General features: G+C 38.5%; 1 protein-coding gene across 8 annotated transcripts in view; it reads left to right on the top strand.

Moving 5' to 3' along the window:
• The window catches only part of ZNF385B (zinc finger protein 385B), a 148,880-nt gene that overhangs the window by 60,905 nt on the left and 69,193 nt on the right, over positions 1 to 18,782 (top strand). Inside the window, exon 1 of one of the 8 annotated variants that reach the window (XM_063162246.1) lies at positions 17,011 to 17,231. The exons of 6 other annotated variants lie outside the window; for them this stretch is intronic. The gene's annotated coding sequence lies outside the window, so the exon portion shown is untranslated. Of the gene's footprint in view, positions 1 to 17,010; positions 17,232 to 17,712; positions 17,755 to 18,782 lie in introns of those variants that run through there. One more of the 8 variants, XM_063162248.1, reaches the window with a different exon arrangement.

The raw sequence follows: 18,782 nt of genomic DNA, 5'->3' as shown, positions 1-18,782 counted from the left end.
TTGAGGATATGCTGTAGGTAATTTTCTTTTTCTAAATACCATAAACTAGAACAGGAATACTGTTTTATTATTTCATCTAGCATGCAATATAATGCTAAGCCTTAATGGATGTGTAGGCACTTGTGAATATGTGTGTAAGTTTGATGCATCTGTGTGAAGCAGATATTCAAACAGAATTTGCTTCATGTAAGTAAAAGTACAAGATACCAGTATGAGCTGGTAGGTTTTAATAGTCCTGTCACATATGCATTTCAAGAATATGCTAGCCATGAGGCATCTGCCTAATGCGTAATCTGGGGCAGAGTTAAATACTGCTTTTCTGAATTGTCCTGGAGCCACACTTAGTGAGGGCTGGGTGACAGGAAAAGGAAAAGCTGTAGTACATATATGACTGGATGTGCAGATGTCTTGGTGGAGGTTAAGATTTAAGAGTTCAGGAGAATACAGTTTCTTGTCTCTGCTTTGATTCTGTTTCTGTTTGTACCACAATCCACTGTCATTAACTTGATGAGGGGAAAAGACTTAGAGGAGAATAATTGAACTCCTTTGATTGAATACTTTTCTGTTCTGAGATGTTTATTGAAAGCCCTGGTAGTCCATCATGTCTTATGAAATTTTTCTAGTGAAAGGGATTTAACTGTTACTCCCTGGACACGTGCTTGATGATGTCTTTTACCTATTCTCTGTGCCTGTACAGTAGGATCAGGTTGTTCCACCTCACCTCTCACTTGTATTTTCCTTCTTCATACTGGAATGATTATGATTATTAAGTGCAGTGTACTAAAATACTACTCAAGCATGGCCAGCAGATTTCCTAGCATGTTTGACAGGGCATCAGTATTCTCCTGACAAAATTACTTCACCTCTGCTTTGAGCCCTGTTTTGAATTTTAGAAGCTAAGTATGGGTGATTTGGCATCACCAATGCTTAATAAAGTTTGGATTACTGATCCTTTATTCCAGTAAGAGAGGAGGGTAATTGTTTTTTATTGAATAAAGGTCCTTTGTTTTACATACTAGTCATTGGTTTAAGTCAATGTCTCTGGAGGGTGCTTCTAGTTCATTAGTGAACTTCACATGTTATAAATTAATTGAAATATTAATGAAATTCCTTCTGATCTTATCTGATGTTACGATCATAACAGTTACATTTTTTGCTGAAAATGTGTGAGAAAATATTAGGTGAACAAAGGTGACAATTAAGAATCATGATGGGTAGTACAATAACAATAAGGTCAAACCTTAGCAACTGTGTTTTGTCTTTTTCTTATATTTTGTATTTATACCTGATATTGCCCATTATTTTTCTTGACTGCCCTTGAGTGAACATTTGCTGTAACAATTCTGTATGTGACTAGTCTGCAGTGCACTGAAGAGAAAACCTTGAGGACAGGAACTGCAAGCCTTAAGAGCTGCTTGTGCATGAAAGGCAAAGGACAAAACCTAAAGGATCCAAGCATGGCTATGCAGAGAAGCCTTTTATGAATTTGACAGTAGGATGCTATTGCTGTTTGACGCTAAGCTGTACAGAAGTCCAAACTGCTACATTTTGGACTTCTTGGAAAGATTGTTTTTCGCAGTGCTTAATCTGAAAATATAGCACATCTACGTAGACTGTCCATTTCTCTTGAGTCACATCCTGACAGTACAATTCTTCAAGTTTCTAATCAGCCAAAATACAAGCATGTTGGATTCTAGTCTGCTAGGGAGAGTTGCCTGTATCAAAGCATGTGGAAGGGGGGTGGACATAGAATCTAAGTGAAAAAAACATGTTTTGGGTGGATGTTTTGGATTCTGGGTCACTTTTGTTTGTTAGTATAACTTTTTAGCTGAGATAATAAATAACCTATTGAAGACGCTAAAAATGTCGCTTCTCCTGCCACCACAAAAAAGCGAGAAAATGCAGAGGGGAAGAATTTCAAGTACGAACTTTGGTTTTTTTAAAAAAATGCCACCACCTGAGCGTATTGACAGTTGAGCTGTTCAGTGTCAGCTTTTCTTTCTTTGACTATAGGAGCTGCTTGTGAATGACACATGAGTGCATTTGCCCTCAGATAACCTCTTCAAGAGTCCTTTCCTTTCTTGTAGCTCTGTGGTTCTAATGCACATACTTTTGTGGTCTCTTTCTCTTCCCCTTGCTTAGATGTGGGGTGTGGGTGTGACACTTGCAGTGAACATTGTACCACTGTGTTCTGGAAGGTCAGCACATCATACCTTTTTGGGAACAAAAATGCTTTTTTTTTTTAAATTTACTATTGCTTTTTTACCTGTTTTGCCTTCATCTTAATGTTTTTGCTTTCTTTTAATCTCTCTTTCTGGTATAATAACATCTTTTCATTGCGTTCTTCTTGCATGTGTTACACTGTCTTTAAATCTTCCCCCCCACCACCACCTTTCTCTTCTGTATTCCACTTTCTCCTTTTTATCTTCCAGCCACCTATCCTCACCCTTGTGACTTCTGCATCTATAATGCAGTAGCTGCATGACTGCCTCAGGCTGCTGTTCCGAAAGGAATTGCTGTTGTCCTGCTTTCCTGCTCACCCACAGCGCCTCTGTTGTGCTGCTCAAGTGCATTGAATGCCCTCAATATCCAGAGTCCATCATGCTCGTAGTGTGGAGGGCTGGGTACACATTTCTGTGCTGTTTTGGATCTCTGAAGGGGCCTTCTCAGAAAAAAAGAGCCAGGCCATCTCCAAAATCTTGGGACAGTGGCTGTCAGTCGAGTAGATGGGAGTAAGCATTGTTTAAAGGGTGGGGAAGAGAGAACTGTTGTTAAAACTGGGACGGTTTGTGGTTGGAGATCCCATTTGAGATGTGAGCTAGGGGGCAGGCTGACACATTAAATCTGAGGTTAATGTGTCCTAAGACCTTCCTCTGAAACCAAGGTCCGGCCTTCTGTAAGACAGGGTGTTCTATGCTGTTAGGGGGGAAATATAAAGGAGCTATGGTATGTTAAACTAGATAAATGGTTAAAACTGGCACATTTTCATGGTTTTAGCAAGGAAACACTTGCAAAAAAACCACTGCCAGAATAAAGAGTCTCTGCAGTCTCTTTGAGCAAGTGGAGGGAAGTGAGGGAGCTATGCCTCCCGTTTGGGGGAGTTACAGTCCCTGCTGTTTTGTATTGCTGTACTGCATAAACCTACCACGTGCCTATGGAATGTGTAAGACTCTTCTGCAGTTTACAGTGAAATTGCAAAAGAAAATCCTTGAGTCATCACAGAAATTGCAATTATTTATATTATTGGCATGAGAGAACAGAGTATTTATTGAGAATACTGGTCATCTTGTGAAATCATCAGAGTCTATATAAAACCCACATAAAATTTCACAGAAGTTTGGTGTTATCAATTCCAAGTGTGGAATGAGAATTTGCTTAAAAATCAGAAGTTTATTTTTAATTTGATTTTTATTTGCCTTTTTATGTCAAAGCTGATTCATTTTTTCCACTACTTTCAATCCTTTTATTATTTTCTTTTTAAGATGGAGATTTTTTTAAGTAGAGTACCAAATATTTCAGGACATGCAACAAAATTATGTAATTACTGCCAACTCATATTATCAAGTAATTATCAAAGTAATCCCGCTTTAGTAGAAGGGAGAAGTAGGAGGTTATAGAATAAATTAAGATTAAGCTGAATTTTCATAGGTGCTGTTTTGAGTAACCAACAGTTGCGTACTAGAGAAGAGTATTGTCACTGGAAAAATATACCTTATTCAGGACTGGGTACGAATTTAATCTTGTCACAGAAATTCTGTCCAGTATTTCCAGAGGCATGGAAATTTCTTCCAAGAAGTTTACTTTGTAAAGTCATCTTTTACCTCCCTTGTCATTCCTTCAGTTTAGTAAGAGACAAATGAGAAGATTAAGTAAATCTTTATATATTTAACACAGTGCACTAAAGTGGAAGAATTGCATACAAGATCTCTTCTGTAATCTTTAGTTCTCTGTGAGGAATTATCTGATGTACCTGCCAACTGCATCAGGTAAAAATCTGTTCCTAATGATGTTGGATGTCTTCTCTCTTTTTTTATTATTTTAAAATTATTTTTAATAATACTCTTTCTATCAAGTATTCCTACAAGGATGTGCTTAGAAAAAATTCTTTTTAGGAGAATTCTTTTGAGGGAGTCAGAGGTTCTGTGCAGACTCCAGCTGAGGTGTACTGACACAGCACATCCCAAAGTGAGGGGCTGCAGATTAGAGAGGTTCCTCTTTGTTTGTGATTTGGGTCCCAAATTTGAGATTGTGTGCCTTTTCCCTCTCTAATATGAAGAGAGATATTTTTTCCTCTTCATAGCAAAAGTTAATTTTAATTTTGGGCAAATAGTCTGCGGTCAGTTTTACTGGGCAGTAGGTACTTGCCATGGTAGCAGCAGCATTCTGAATGTTTTTATTGTGTGTCCCATTTGGTCTTGTGGGTGACTTTTGAGCTAAATAACAAGTCCCAAACCAGCTCCTTGTTTGTATTTTTTTAAAGGAGTCTTTTGTATCAGAGAAGACAAATTCAGCTGAAATGAAAATAAACATTACGGAAAGATGAAACATTTACTTTTGCAAAACTTACCTACCCTGCAGATTTTCCTTGCCACACTGTATTAGTTCTGTAAGGAGTTTTTCTCTAGCTGAAAGATGGGCGACTAGTTTCAAACCAATTGCAGGGCAGATATACTGCAATATGTTAACTTTAAACATTTTACAGAATTTCACTGCTTTCTCTTTTTTTTATGGTTTTGTTGCCTTGAATTAAGGTGGCACCAGCTGCTGCCTGTTTGCATCACTTGTGCATAGCCTGGAGAGGTATCATTCACCAATGGGAGTGAAGCAAAGTGCCCCAGCAGCTTCGTGGAGCAAGCCATATTTCTCAGCAGCACAAGTTCACATCCTACTCAAGGCTTGCACCAACTCAAAAAGGAGCTAGTGAGGACATTTCTTTTGCTAGCTCTATTGTGCACAACTTTCTGTTCTGCTGAACTAACTGTAGAAGAGAAACATGCTTCTGGGTAAGTAATTCCATGTGGAGGCTGAAATCTGTCTTTCAAGCAGCTGCATAATAGAGTGCTGTATGCTTGCTCCAGCTGTATGGAAGCAGAAATGTTTGGCTGATTTATTTTTAATAGCAATCCATTAATGAAAGCTGTGCTCATTTGCTGGAGTTTAGGAACAGAGTAGTCAAATTTGGAAATCTTAGCACTGTGGGTGACTGCGATCTAGTTTTTTGGATACTTTTTATCTTTGGGTAAACTGCGTCAAAGAAATACAAATGCCAAAATAAGCATTTGGACTTTTTTGCCCACTTAGATGGTAATCGTGACATTTTTTGGAGGAAGGCTCTAAGTGAAATTTTTTGTTAATCAGTCAATTGGAAGAATGTATTTCTTAAATATGAAAATAAATGTTTCTTATTTGTGAACCCACTGATGGTTCACTGTAAAAAAATTAATGCTTAATTACTGTATATCTTTAATTCCCTTTTATCATTATGCTGCTAAAATCTGTTGACTAATATTATTTATATAATACTTTTAATAAGCACAAATATTAGCAGCATTTTAAATAGGAAATGTCTTCATGTGTATTTTAAAGGACTTGAATTTATTAAGTTTCTGAATTGTTAATGTGTTGCAGATTATACAGCATTGCTTAACTGTAGTGTTAAAATGTACCTGATGCATTCAAAAAGTTCCTCTTAGAATGCCTTTTTAGGTCAAAAACATAAATTCTCTCTATCTTCAAAGTCCTGTTTATAGTTAGATGATTAGCTTGTAGAAAAACGTCTAATTTTTTTCATACAAGGCAACCTTGACTGGAGGAATGGCATTGGTAGGTTTTTCATCTGTTGAAATAAATAGTAATAGAATACTCGTTTTCTGTGATTTGAATGTTTAAATTAGTTTTTGTTCTGTGTAAGCATGTTCATCCTTGGTATGTATTAAATTGCAAAATTGCATCTTATAGGATTCCATTGCTTTTAGAACTACTACATAATATTTCCCTCTTTTCTTTACCTAAACTGATGCATGAACATGGACCATAATTTTTTGTTACTGTCACCTTATTTAACTTTCTAAAAACAAGAAAAAGGCCTGGAGAGGTGCTTTTGTGAGGCAGAATCTAAGATAAATGCAGAATTTAGCTTAATCTGGTTGAGCTGATGAGATTTCTGCAAATTAGGTTGCATGTTTGTATGTGCTTCAGGACTGTTAATACAGCTACTTCATAACCATTTATCCTTTGCCATTTCCCTTCATATAGGTGTCTGTGACATTGTTTCTGTTTTGTTTGATGATCATGATTTTATACTTTATTGGGTGCTAGATTCTTTGTTATAGGAATTGCCTTCTGGTTTTTCTAGAGCTTTGCTTCTCTGTCATTTTGTATGTTCAGATACAGTCACAACAGTAATTTGCTGCGTTGCACAGAAATATGTGTTGCAGCAGATTTAACAGAGAAGCTGAGAGAAATCTGGTGATTTGGTTGTTCATGTTGTTAATTTACTTGATTTCAGCAATCTCTATTTGGAAATGTGTTAATTCTGTCTGAAATTGGAGCAATCCTCCTCTTTCATTCAGCCTCAAGATGCTTTGTTAAACATCACCAGACACAGTTTCCCTGTGCTACCATTATCATGGTAATATCTAGATTTTCATTTATCTTTGGCTTCCCAGCATGGCTTATCAGAAAGGGCCACTCTGCAGGGCAGTGCAGACAGCCCAAAAATCTTGGGTTGTTTCTGTCTCCTGGGAGACAAGACCCAGGCAGTGGACAGTCCATGCTGGCCAAGCATCATCTGTCTGTGGCTTTGGCTAGTAGGTAGCAAGCCAAAAAATGCTTTGCCAGCTGAGAGAGAAAAGTGAAAGTCCAAAAAATGGTGTCAAGCCTTTGGGGACAGTTGGACTGGGATTAAAGTAAAGGAGAAAATTCTATCTGTTCAGAAAGTAGAAAAGAAACCAAACAACTGAACAAAAACAAAACAAAAAGAAAACCCCAATGAATAACAAACCCCCAAACAAACCAAACCCAGCTAACCAAAAATTTCCAGTTTTAACCCATCAAAACTGCTTTGTGCAGAACACTCAGCTCTCTTACACTGACAGAAAGAATCTGTTGAGAAGGGAAACCCAATAAAACTTGGAAACTTGTGCACCAAATAAGATACAGATTTTGGCAAGAGCTGAGCAGTACAAGTGCTGGCAACTGGGGGCAAATGTCTGACCCATACTGGAACCAGTGACTATTTGACCCTGCTGTTGGGGAAGCAGGGACCAGAACTGAGTCACGGGAACAAGAGACAGCAGTGGGGATCAGGAGGGGTCATGAAAAGGGAGAGTTTGAACAGGACTCTGAATGTGTGGGAGGTGTCTCGTGGGAGTAAAGAAGGATAATCCATACATACTGAAGTATTCTCCTCTCATTTTCCCAATGGTATCTTCTGAAGACAGTAATTTAAAAAGGAAAGATGAAGCCACATGTATAGGTAAGCCAGAATTTCAGTAATGCAGCAGTGGTTGTGAAGAATGTACAAACAAAATTTGTGTCAAAGGTTTATGTTTAGATAGATGAATATCCCAGATGCATATACAGATTTCTTGATTTTGTGGAAGAATATTTGGGTTTGTTCAGTACTTGAAAATTTGGCCTTTGGGGAGAAGATGTTTTCATGTACTATAATACTGAAATGCTTTGAGCAAAGTTTAAAATTATATTCTATGGCTGTAGAGAACATTGACATCTTTTGGATTACTTATTCAAATATTCTTATGGTTGATGGTGTATTCATATTTGAATAAATTCAGGAAAGATTCATCCAAAGCTGTTTCAGTCCAGCACTGCTGTAAAGAAACAAAAAAAATTGAATCATTTCATCATGTAAAGCTGCTTAAACCGTCAGGAGAAAAAGGGTTACTGCTTAAATTTCAGATGAAAGGAGTGTTTTGTGAATTCATCTGTGTCATGTATTCATACCTGAATTAAAATGAGCCATGATGTACTGCACTTTCTCAGGAACATTACATAAACTTCCTTGTTCTAAAACATGCACAAGTTTGAAATGTGCAAACAGAAATGAAAGAAACTTTGCAGTAGTTTCTGCACAAGCAGGAAGCCTAATATTTACACAACAATCAATAGAGTAAAGAACATGGAGACAAGCAGCACTCTCTCCTACAAATGTTGGTTTAACTGGTAAGAGAAGGTAGGATCCCTCTGAACAACAACTCGCTTTTAGCTAGACCTGTTTGCTTGGGGATGGGTTTGGCTTGAATTCTGCAGAACCTTGTTGGCCATGGTTTGGAGTTGTGCAATTAAAACAAGTGTTTGTTTTTCAATATGTTATATTTGGAACAGTTTTCTTCTGCCTTAATTTCTGGTATTCTGATCAGGTCCTTCAGTAGTGTTTTACAGAGACTCTAATGAAGATTAATTAAAGAAAAATCTGATCCTGATACAGCTTGCTGTGCCAAAAAAAAAAAAAAAAGAGTTTTTCTATGTATGATTAACTTAGATTAACTTATATATTTCTCTAATTCTTTGCTATCATGTTTATTTGTTTGTACTGTGTGCCTTTAGGGAGATTCTTGTCCTCACTGTGGGAGGGAAGGTAAAAGTGCAAGAATGCACTGACTTCAGTGCAAACCAGAAGGGGACAAGAAAGGACAGGGGACAGTATACTTTTATTTATTGTTATTCTGTGATATACAAGCCTAATGTTATTAACTCACAATAAAAGTTGGTGATTTTCAGTTCAAGCAAAAAGTTGCTGAATCCAGGAACCTGTGAGAGGAAGCTAAACATGTCTTTTGTTTTCATTATCCTTCCTGTGAGAACTCAGAAAAATATTGTTTTTCCCCAAGTTCAGTGGGTAGGAACAATTGCTAGTCACATGCTCTACCTGCAGACAATGGTTTAGAGAAAAACCTGTCTGTCCTCAATCTCCTGGAAAAAATATGTGCATTGGAATGAGAGCAGGAAACTGGAATATTGGGGCTGAGCTAAATTGTTTGGGTTTGAGAATGGACATTGTGCTCTCTTACCCTGCTGGTGATTTCCTCTGCTGCAGTGGTTGTAGGGACCAGGTATGTGAAGGTGCTGGCTATGGCATCAGCTTTAGAAGTCACATACTCCTTTCAGGGGCTGCTCAGAGTTTCTGGGAGGTTGCTGAAATCTCTCTGAGGCAGAGGTGAGGGTAGGGAAAGATGATTTTCAACACTTCAGAAAACACATCAATAAACCAATGATTAGGTGGATAGGCTTAGGAAATTCTTTCATGTACCAAAGTCATTGAATATATGAGAAATTCCCTCAAAATTTTAAGAATCCGTTGCAGTGGGCAGCTTCAGATAATCTTAATCAGGTAATACCTATCAGTTTTAATTTGTTTAAGCTTATATGCACTCAAGTTACTTGTAATAACTGTTCTCAGAAATAACTTGAAGTTTAAAGCAATAACAAATTTAAACTAGGCAAGGAAAACTTCAGCTAATAGATTTACATAAGTTAGTGAGAAATGTGGCCTTGCGATAAAAAGTAATGTGCAAAGCTCCTAGTTATGCCTGTTGCAGTAATACAAACCAGAGAGTGAGGTTTAGCCTATACTATGAAACTAAATTTGATTTTGTAGTCTGTGGTTGTAATCTGTTTTATTAGGTTATTTCATTAACAGCTATTACCAAAGAGAAATGTACCTCAGTCTTCCATGTTTCCAAGTGTAGTGTACCCCAAAGAACTTTTACATACACCCTTGAGGCGTAAATCCAAACCCATGTCCAGTGTTCCCTGTTAAAGCAGATTCCTTCACTTGAAGGGTTAGAGACTGGTATGATAGTGATAAGTGCACAAGGGATGAAGCATCTCACCATGATTAACAGAGTACTTCCTGTATGTCATTTTCAAAACCCACCTGCTGGCCATGCTGGATCTTCATGTCCATGCAGAACTTCATTCGCATTGCTTTCTTTTTTAGCACCTTCCTTGTATGGCTGTGCTTGTGCAGTAATTGTGTAAAAAGAGAGAGTTTCATGTAGTAGCTAAGCTACTACTTCTGAATGGTTTTTATTTTCCTCTGCTTCTAGCAAGTATTTACACAGTAACTAAATTGCATGCCCTTGGTGATGGTGTGCTAAAATGAAGTTGATAAGTATAGAATCAGGTTGTCCTTTGTAGATTCTTATGGGGAACCTGAAGAAAGACAGAACTTTCAGAATGGAGGAAAGAAAATTGATTTTGGAACTCTTCCCCTTTGTCCCTGTACAGCAATACATACACTATTAAATGTTAAGTCATCTGTCCAATGCAAAAGAACGCCCAAGATTGTCCTCCTATACCTTGCTCCTAGTTACCTGTATTTCTTGTTCAATGAAGTGCTCGTTCATACCTTTCACCACATTACACATTCATGCCTTTCACCACACTGCTTAACAGCTTGGAATGGTGTTCTAAGCCTGTAGGATACCCTATTTTGAATGATTGATAGTATTAAACTGATAGTATTAAAACCCCCCAAAAAACACCGCCCCCCAAAATGCTAAACTTGTCATATAGTCCTATAGTGGTGTTCAATTTAAAGTAGTCTTTGTTCATTGTTGTAAATAAACTGAGTTAGACTACATCCTTGTATATTTAATATATACATTTAAAAATAGGATTAGAAGTATTGCAGACTCTAGAGACATAAATTACTTTTATGTTGCTTAAGATTACTTAGGAATACAGCCCTACAGGGTTATTGGGAAAGTAGTTCTTGCTGCCATGTAGTGGAGGCCTTGATGAAACTAAAGGGCAGAATGCAATAGTTACAGCAAGTGGCTGTCATATAAGTCAGGCACAGATCAGCTTCTCCTTTAAAAAGTTCTATATATTTATCCAGCAATATCCAGTGATTACTTTTTAAAAGGAATGAGGAAATATATACTTTTGTCTACATCCCTTGGCTTTTTAGGTGGTTGTTGTTGTTGTGACGGTGGGTTCTTGGTTGTGTTTATTTGTTTTCCCTTCAGGAGGTTTTAGGTTTACTTCAGGGTACATACTAAATAAGAAGAATTCTGACAAGGTGGCTAATTCTTAATAGAGTTTGGCAATACTTCCAGACCTGCTATTAGGTTGATTCATGGGTTTTATTTCCAGTGCAAAAATGGACCATTTTTTGATATTACCAACTGCTTTTTAGTGACTTGAGATACCACATATTAAAGTCTGTCACCATGTTGTGGTGGCAAGGCTGAAAGAAGTAGAAATGTCAATAACAGGTCTGAAAAGTAGTTCTGGGATGGTCTTTGAAGACTTAGCACCAACTTTGTGAAATGACAGGTAGTAGCACAGCAGAACACTTGAAAAGAGAGTAATTCAAAGGTTTAAAGCTTCTGAAAAGATTGAGAAATAAGGATGGACTCAGTCCTATGGTTTAACTGAAAGAGTATTTATGTGCTTATGTGATTTTGATGGCAATGAAAGAGGAGCTGTTCAGCCAGCAGAAGATGTAGGGAATACCAGGAGGTGAGGGAGTAGGGTGTCCATCTCTCTTTGCCATTCTTTTTATAGCTTATGGCATCTGCTGAGCTGTAAAGTTGAATGATCAGGTTTTAGAAGGTTCCCTGTGACTGTTGTCCTTTACCCTGAAACTTTTATCTTGTAATGCTAGTTTTGTTGGAAGCTTTGCTGCCTGCTGCAGTGGGATGAGGAGCTGGCCTCTGAAGGGGTATGTTGTATTTCTGAAATGCTTTAAAACAAAAAGCTGATCACCATTTCCACTGCCCATCAATTGCTTCATGTGCTGCTGGTCACATTCTCCCAGGGCTTGTGCTTCTGCTCAAAAAGCCACGGCTGGCTTGCTCAATGTTTATTCTCTACTCATATGATTTCTCTAAGGCTAGTGGAATTAATCTAATGGACAAGAGCATGTGTGAGAATAGAAATAGGATCAGCAATCCAAACTGGTCTTTGTCCAGTTTAAATGGAAGATAAGTAAATTTCGTAAAAGGGAGGGAGTGTATTTTCATTTTAGTTTTGTATCTTGAGTGCAAAGGCATCCATGGGGAGTGATGTACATTTCTGATTAAGTAGAATTCTAGCTGTAGAACAAAATTAATCAGTTTTTCACTGAGCATACTCAATAGTAAGGGATATAATTCAAGATGAGCAATGTTAGAGACTACATAATTACTCTGTGGTTCTGTGTTCTTTAAATTTTAAAATTATGGTAATTATCACATTTAAAATACATTTTATAAGTTTTAATATTAAAAATACAATTGAAATACAAGTGAAACTGATATTGAAACACATGAAAATAGGCTGCACTGAGTAATTTCATTACTCTCTGATCTTCCTTTAAAAGTCCTAAGCTATTTGATTTTCCTGCCTTTCCCATGGGTCACTTTCCATTTGCTTTATTGAATAGATTGCTATAGATATTGGTTTTCTCAATATTAAGCTTTTGAAATACCATTCATTTCCTCCATCTCGTCATTCCTAATTATAACTGCAGTGTATCAAAGTAAGGGACAGTCTTTGCTTACAGTATTTATGCCTCAAACATTTGTAGACCAGCAAGGGGTTCAGATAGTAATTTCTTTTTAAATTAATAATGGTATTAGATGTAGGAATGGTGATGTCTGGTTGAACTGAACAGTCTTAAAAACCTCATTAAAATATTTAGTTAAAAATTGTTTATTTCAGGTTAACTCACAGATTGCTTTCCCCACAGTGTGAAGCTAGTGGCTGGTCACTAGGACCATAAAGGTGACACTGGGAATTCTGCCACTTCGGCATTGCTGTTCCTTTGCATGCAGCAGCCTTGGAGCTGCTTTTAGTGGCATTCTCTGTGCCTATGTGGTGCTTTGAAACAGGTTTCATTACATGAGAGGCCTTTAAGCCAAATGCTTAGTTCCAGCAGCTGTAAATGGTGTCACTTTACTGTTTTAGCAGTCTGCCCGTGGGATATTAGGAGCACTATCATTTTACTTTCTGAGTCCCTGTTCAAGTTTGGCCATTAAGAAATAATATCAAGTAATGAACGGGATGGAATCCTATTACAGCTTAATAATAATGGAACAAACAAGCAAACAAAACCAAGTAAATAACTTTCTTTCTACAGGATTCCAATCAAATTAAATGTAAAGACTTACTATGCTGTGGTGTGATACTCAAGAGCTAGTGATAGTCTTAATATTCCAAAGATACATTACCAGGATCTGAGTAGCATTTTGAGTTAACAGGAATGAGCAGCCTTTGTGAACTGGGAAGGTGAGTTGATTACAGAAAAACTAATCACAGAACAGGCATTCGCACTTTCTAATACTTAGTCTAAATAGGAAAGATTCATCCAGATACATTTAACATTCTGAGTCTGCAAACCTCTGGATTTATTTGCTCCTAGCTGGAGTTGTAAGATTTGGGAAATCCTTCTGTTACAGCTGCCTGAGAAGTACTTTGAGATGTAGTTATGCAATTGTAACAAAAATTGGGATCTCTCCACTGTCTTTGCTTTTTAAAATTAAACAAAGGAAATGCTTCTACTTGGAAAAGAGGAATTGCTTCTTGTAAATCCAAACATCAGGGATTGAAGTCCTAGACCCTCAGAGCAAAGAAAGTGTAAGAAATATTAAGAAGCATAACGAAGTTTCTACAAAGTCAGTATTTTGTATCCAATTGTGAGTCATTCAGTACTTAAAAGTTATGTAATACTGTCAATTATGAATACAAATCCAGGGGGAATTTGAAGGCCTTTCATCAGAATTTTAAAACCACGATACCCTAATGATTAATTCCCTAAGGAAATATGAACATAAATAATGATGTATCTGCCACTGACCTCTGAGAAAATATGCGAGCTCCAATTAAGTTGCATCTGGAATGTTTGTTCGCACCAAAAGGATCAAAAAAGATGAAAGCTGGACATGGTAGAAGGGCAGCAAGGTTTTTTAATTTGAGCTATTGCAAGGGCACCGCACGGTGGCCGTGGCAGCTCTCCCGTGCTCTGCCCAGGGCAGCAGTGCAGCTTCTCTCGGCCAGGCTTGCTGGGGGAAAGGCTCCCCACACCTGTGCCCTCCCGCCAAGGAAGCCACCTTTGCACAGACCAGTGCAGCAGGGAACTTGTTAGCTGATACAGCAAGACAGTGGTTAAATCTCTGCTTGTAGTGGTTATTGCCAGTAGTTGCTGGATAATCTGTGGGTGTGTTTACCAGTTTCTGCATCATTCTTTGATTTTGTGATTTGATAAGCTTTAAAAACTTTATGTATTTGACCTCTGTTTACCGTTAGTCTTAAATGCAGTTCTCCCCCTACTCTTATGTAGTCTGAGAGCCCTACTCCTTCACCAGGAGCTTATCCAGATACTGTTCTTTATTTATGGTATTTAAAAATACAAATATAGGAGCTGAAATACTCGGCAAACTGCTAGCACTGCGAGTCAAGAGTTTATAATAATTTCAGTCATGTGAAGGAAAGATTCATACTTTGTCTGAAGAGGTTATATGTCTGCTTTTTCTCAGGTTTCCTTAAATAAATTAAGCTGTGCTTCACCTAGATGTTAGTGCAGTGTGCCTCACAACAATTTAGTGTGAATAGCTACTAAGTTTTAAACATACACCATTTCATTATGCCTCATATGTTATGAATGTATGTTAATCTTCAAATACAACTTGTCTTTGCTGTTATCAGTGTCTTGCTTTGTTTCTTTTTGAGTTCTATCTGGAATTTTTTTCATTGAAAATTCTTTTCCAAAAGTCTTTCCCCTATAAAATAGTCTTTCCATATATCGTTTTAAACTGAAACCTTTTCTGTCCCATTGCGCATTTCTTTAAATTGTGTTTGAGAAAGGATTTTTTTTGCTCCCAAGGTGAGAGCAATTCCAAACATGTTTGATAAAAATGCCATTGGGACAGAGTCTGAGGCTTCCACTCAACTTGTTTCCTTTTCTCTTTGAGTTTTACCTCATTTTATGGTGTGCAGACTTCTTTCCCTTCCATTCAGCCTTGACTGTGGGGGCACGAGGATCAGAAATGTCATTGTGGTTTATTATTATTTTCATCATCATGGGAGGTGGTGTACTCACCTTCCCTGGAGGTGTTTATGAAATGATGGCCTGTGGCACTTAGTGCCATGGTTTAGTTGACAAGGTGGTGTTTGGCCATAGCTTGGACTTAATGATGTCAAAGGTCTTTTCCAACCTGGTTAATTCTGTGATTATTATTATTAATATCTGTGTTTTCCCTTTAGCTGTCCTTTTCAGAGAGGTGTAGAACTGGACTTGGCAATGGGTCAGCAGTGATGTGCCAGACTGCATTTCCCTGTCTGTAGCTGGGGCTGGGAGGTGGCTCAGGCTCAGAATCCAGCAGCTGCTGCTGTGTGGGTGGGTGGGGTGGTGCCAGGCCAGCCTCCTGCTGCCCCTGAGGGATGCTCTCAGTGGGTGCCCTGTGAGGGCACCCTGAGGGATGCTCTCAGCACCCCCGTCACGGGGGCTGCTGCCTCTCTCCTCCATCAGAGGAGAGCACTTTGCCTTTTTGAAAGGCGCTCTTCTCTTACTGGGCATCTGCCCAGGTGATTTGCCTAAGATGTGCAATCTGTGTGCTTGAGCAAGCCTAGAGCAGGACCTGATGAGGCAAAGCTGAGGTTGGATTGAGGTAACTCCTGAGTGGGCAAGGAGCTCACTTAAAATATGGTCTTGCCCTCTTTTTGATGAAGTTGCTTTTATGTTCCTACTCCTTCTGTTTGTTGTTGTGATTGTTTACATCTTGTCCCTCGGCCCCTAGATGAGTGATGTCTGAGATGCTGCATTGTATCTTTTTCTCCCTCAACTGATAGAAAATTACTTGCTCAAAAGCACAAAAAGTAGTAATTTTTAAGGATTTTTTTCCATGTTAAGCACCTTTTCTGTAGATCAGAATTTTTAAAACTAGAATCAATCTGTGTGCTTAATTTCAGTTTATCATTAGAATGTTCTCACTCAGCTGGCAACTCCCAAGCTGGAGGAACAGACCTCCACTGTTATAGCCTGCCTACCCTTTCATATATTAACATTTAATATTTTTGCTCCTGTGTGAGCTCCAAAGTCAATTCAAGGCTTTTTAGTAAAAGCAGATTTTGTCCACTGTGAGCAAAAGCTCGTGATTGTCAGTGTGAAGTGTTCTTTCTGAAGTGTCAACAAAATGTATTTTGGCACAGAGGCCAGGCTGTTGAAAGCTGAGGGTTCACAAGAGGCCAGGGTAGAGGTGAAAGGAGCCTCAAGTGGGATGTCAGGGCTGTGGGGAGCAAAGACTGGGGGGTGAAAAAATGCAGTGGCTGGGAAAGGGAGTGCAGGAATCTTTCAGAAGGGAGGCCTGGTGAGGAGGAGGAAGAATCACTTGTATCTCAGTTTTCCTCCTTCTCTTCTGCGTTATCCCCTACTACTTGTCTTGCTAGAATATTCCTCCTGACTATTATTGTGCACAGGAACAGATAAGTCAGGGTCTGCTCATGGGGCAGGAAATGGAGGGGCTAAAACTGCTCCTGCTGCAGGGGGAACATCAGGCAGCAACCCCATGGAATTGGTTTTGTGTTCATGCTACCACTAAGATGTTGGGAGCAGGACAACAGTGTCAAGTTGAGGGTGAGGTGAAGGCTCTTGAAGAGGAAAATATTCTTTCAGCTGTTCCTGACAGCTGCTTGCTCTGTCTGTGGGATGACTTTGCAGGACAAGGTTCTGATTTATTGTGTTTTGTTTGTACCAAACCAGGGATAATCTGGTATTTATAATTATCTTTAGAAATTCTCTGACTTCTGAACAACAGGATTTAAGATAGAGAAGGTAATGCTTACTCTGATCCCATGCATTCTGTCCACTCGGGAGCTGTGGGGACATGGAAGGATTTCAAAACCTAGGACTGGAATCTGAAAGATGCCAAGTATCCCAAGGCTGAGTGCCCTCAATACCCATCAGTTGCAAGTTATACTGTAATATGAGTTAATGGAGCAGTGAGCAGAGGGATTCAGCTGTTAGTCTGAGCTTCTGCACATACTCTGTTCATTAAAGGCTGTACTGGAGAGAAAGCAGATCTGTGTGGCTAGAGGAAAAAATTCAAGGAGGGAATCCTTAATTTTTTTCCTATATTGTGTTGTGTATCTGTGGATGAAGAAGCACTTTGCATGAGGTAGTGAACCACTTTACTTGGTGAGGAAGATGAAGCATGGAGCTTCTTTATTGCCTACTATTTTGAGACATAAGAAGAGAAAATATATATGTAAGAAGAGAGAATAAGGTAAGGGTCTTTGTGCAGTGACTGTTTTATCCTTCAGGGTATGGGGCTGGAGTCATCATCTGCTGTGTGTATCTTGTGCCACAGCAGGGAGACAGTCTCCTTTGCCTCTTCAGTAGCAGCAGAACTACAGTGAGCAGGAGGAAACACAAGGCTCTTTTGTCTTTGCCTTGTTTTCTATTTTTTCTTTGAGCAAGGCTCTGACTCCAAACTCACTGTTGCAAATAAATTCCATTAGAACCTTGGACTCTGTACTGGCGAGTTGCATCCTATTACCAAAGAGTAACCGTTTCTTGAGAATTAAGATTGCTATTCAGCTGTTCTTTTGTCTCTATGGCAACTTTAAGCAGTAACAACAAAGCAGTAGGTGATGTTGCCAGCCAAAAATCTGTAATGTTCAAGGGATTGTTGATAGCAACAAAATGGATGCCAGTGCAGGGTCACTTACAGCCAGTAATTGATACTGCACATATGGCTGAAGTATAGCAGCATGGGACACCTTGAAGCAGAAAATAGACCAGAAAAAGTAAGCTTGATGCAATTGGCCTTTTTTATAAATCATACATGAGATCCTGCTTTAAAATTCAAAACTGTGGTTTGCCTTCCCTGATGGAATGAATTGCATGGAAAGTGAAGAGCTCCTTGTATGTACAATATATGCCACCTGGAGAGCAGCTCACGCTTTCCTCTCAGTTTCTTGATGGAAGAGAGAACAAGAGCTGCTTTACAAAAGTAGAGTCAGGTCCTAAAGGTAGTAAAAGTTGAAGTTCTCATCTAACTTCAGTGTTGATCTGAAAAAGGAAATATGCTATAAAAGGCAATGCTTTTCTTAAAAATGATAAAATAAAAAGGGATTGGGTGGGATTATCATCAGTTTTTTATCTTAATCTTAGGGTGTTGGATTTGGAATTTTTACTGACTAGTAAAGGTGAAAAAAAACCAGGGGGAAAAAGCCATGAGAAAGTCAGACTGAACACTGTTGAGACTAGTGCTGGAGACCAACTATGAGAGAAAAAAATTTTTAAAAGGATGATTGATGTTAAAGCAGGGAGAATAGGAATTATAGTAGTTTTTATGAAGAGGCATGCTAAATAATGAAATCCATTCTTAAGAAAAAGTAGTGACAGATGTGTTAAGTTAATGAAAATAAAACTATCATTTTGAGTAACTTTTGTCTGATATTTGACAAATCTATGTGAACTGCTGGTGCTGGATGTACTGTGGGAATTCTGCCTCTTAATATGTATGTATGCATGTTGTCCGTGCAGTGTGCACCTTTGCAATCTTGAATTAGCCGATTTTGAGTGCCACTTTCTCCAGTTGAAGTATTGTGTTAGTGCTCTGTATTTTGTGAGCCTCACTGCATTTACTGAATGTGGGGTTCCCCGTTGTTTGAACTGTTATCAGTTGTTGTCTATTATCAAAGAATGCTTTTCTCCTCCATAAGAAAGATGGAGAATGGAAAGTGCAACCAGCTGCTCTCCAGAGCTTCCTTGGCAGCATCAAACAAACCCTGTTTTCATGTAGGCAAACAGAACAGCTTCATTCTCTGGC

This window comes from Melospiza melodia, chromosome 8, assembly GCF_035770615.1.
Source record: "Melospiza melodia melodia isolate bMelMel2 chromosome 8, bMelMel2.pri, whole genome shotgun sequence".
Taxonomy (NCBI): domain Eukaryota; kingdom Metazoa; phylum Chordata; class Aves; order Passeriformes; family Passerellidae; genus Melospiza; species Melospiza melodia.
Note: the sequence above shows the minus strand (reverse complement) of the source record. Positions and strands in the feature narration are given on the sequence as shown.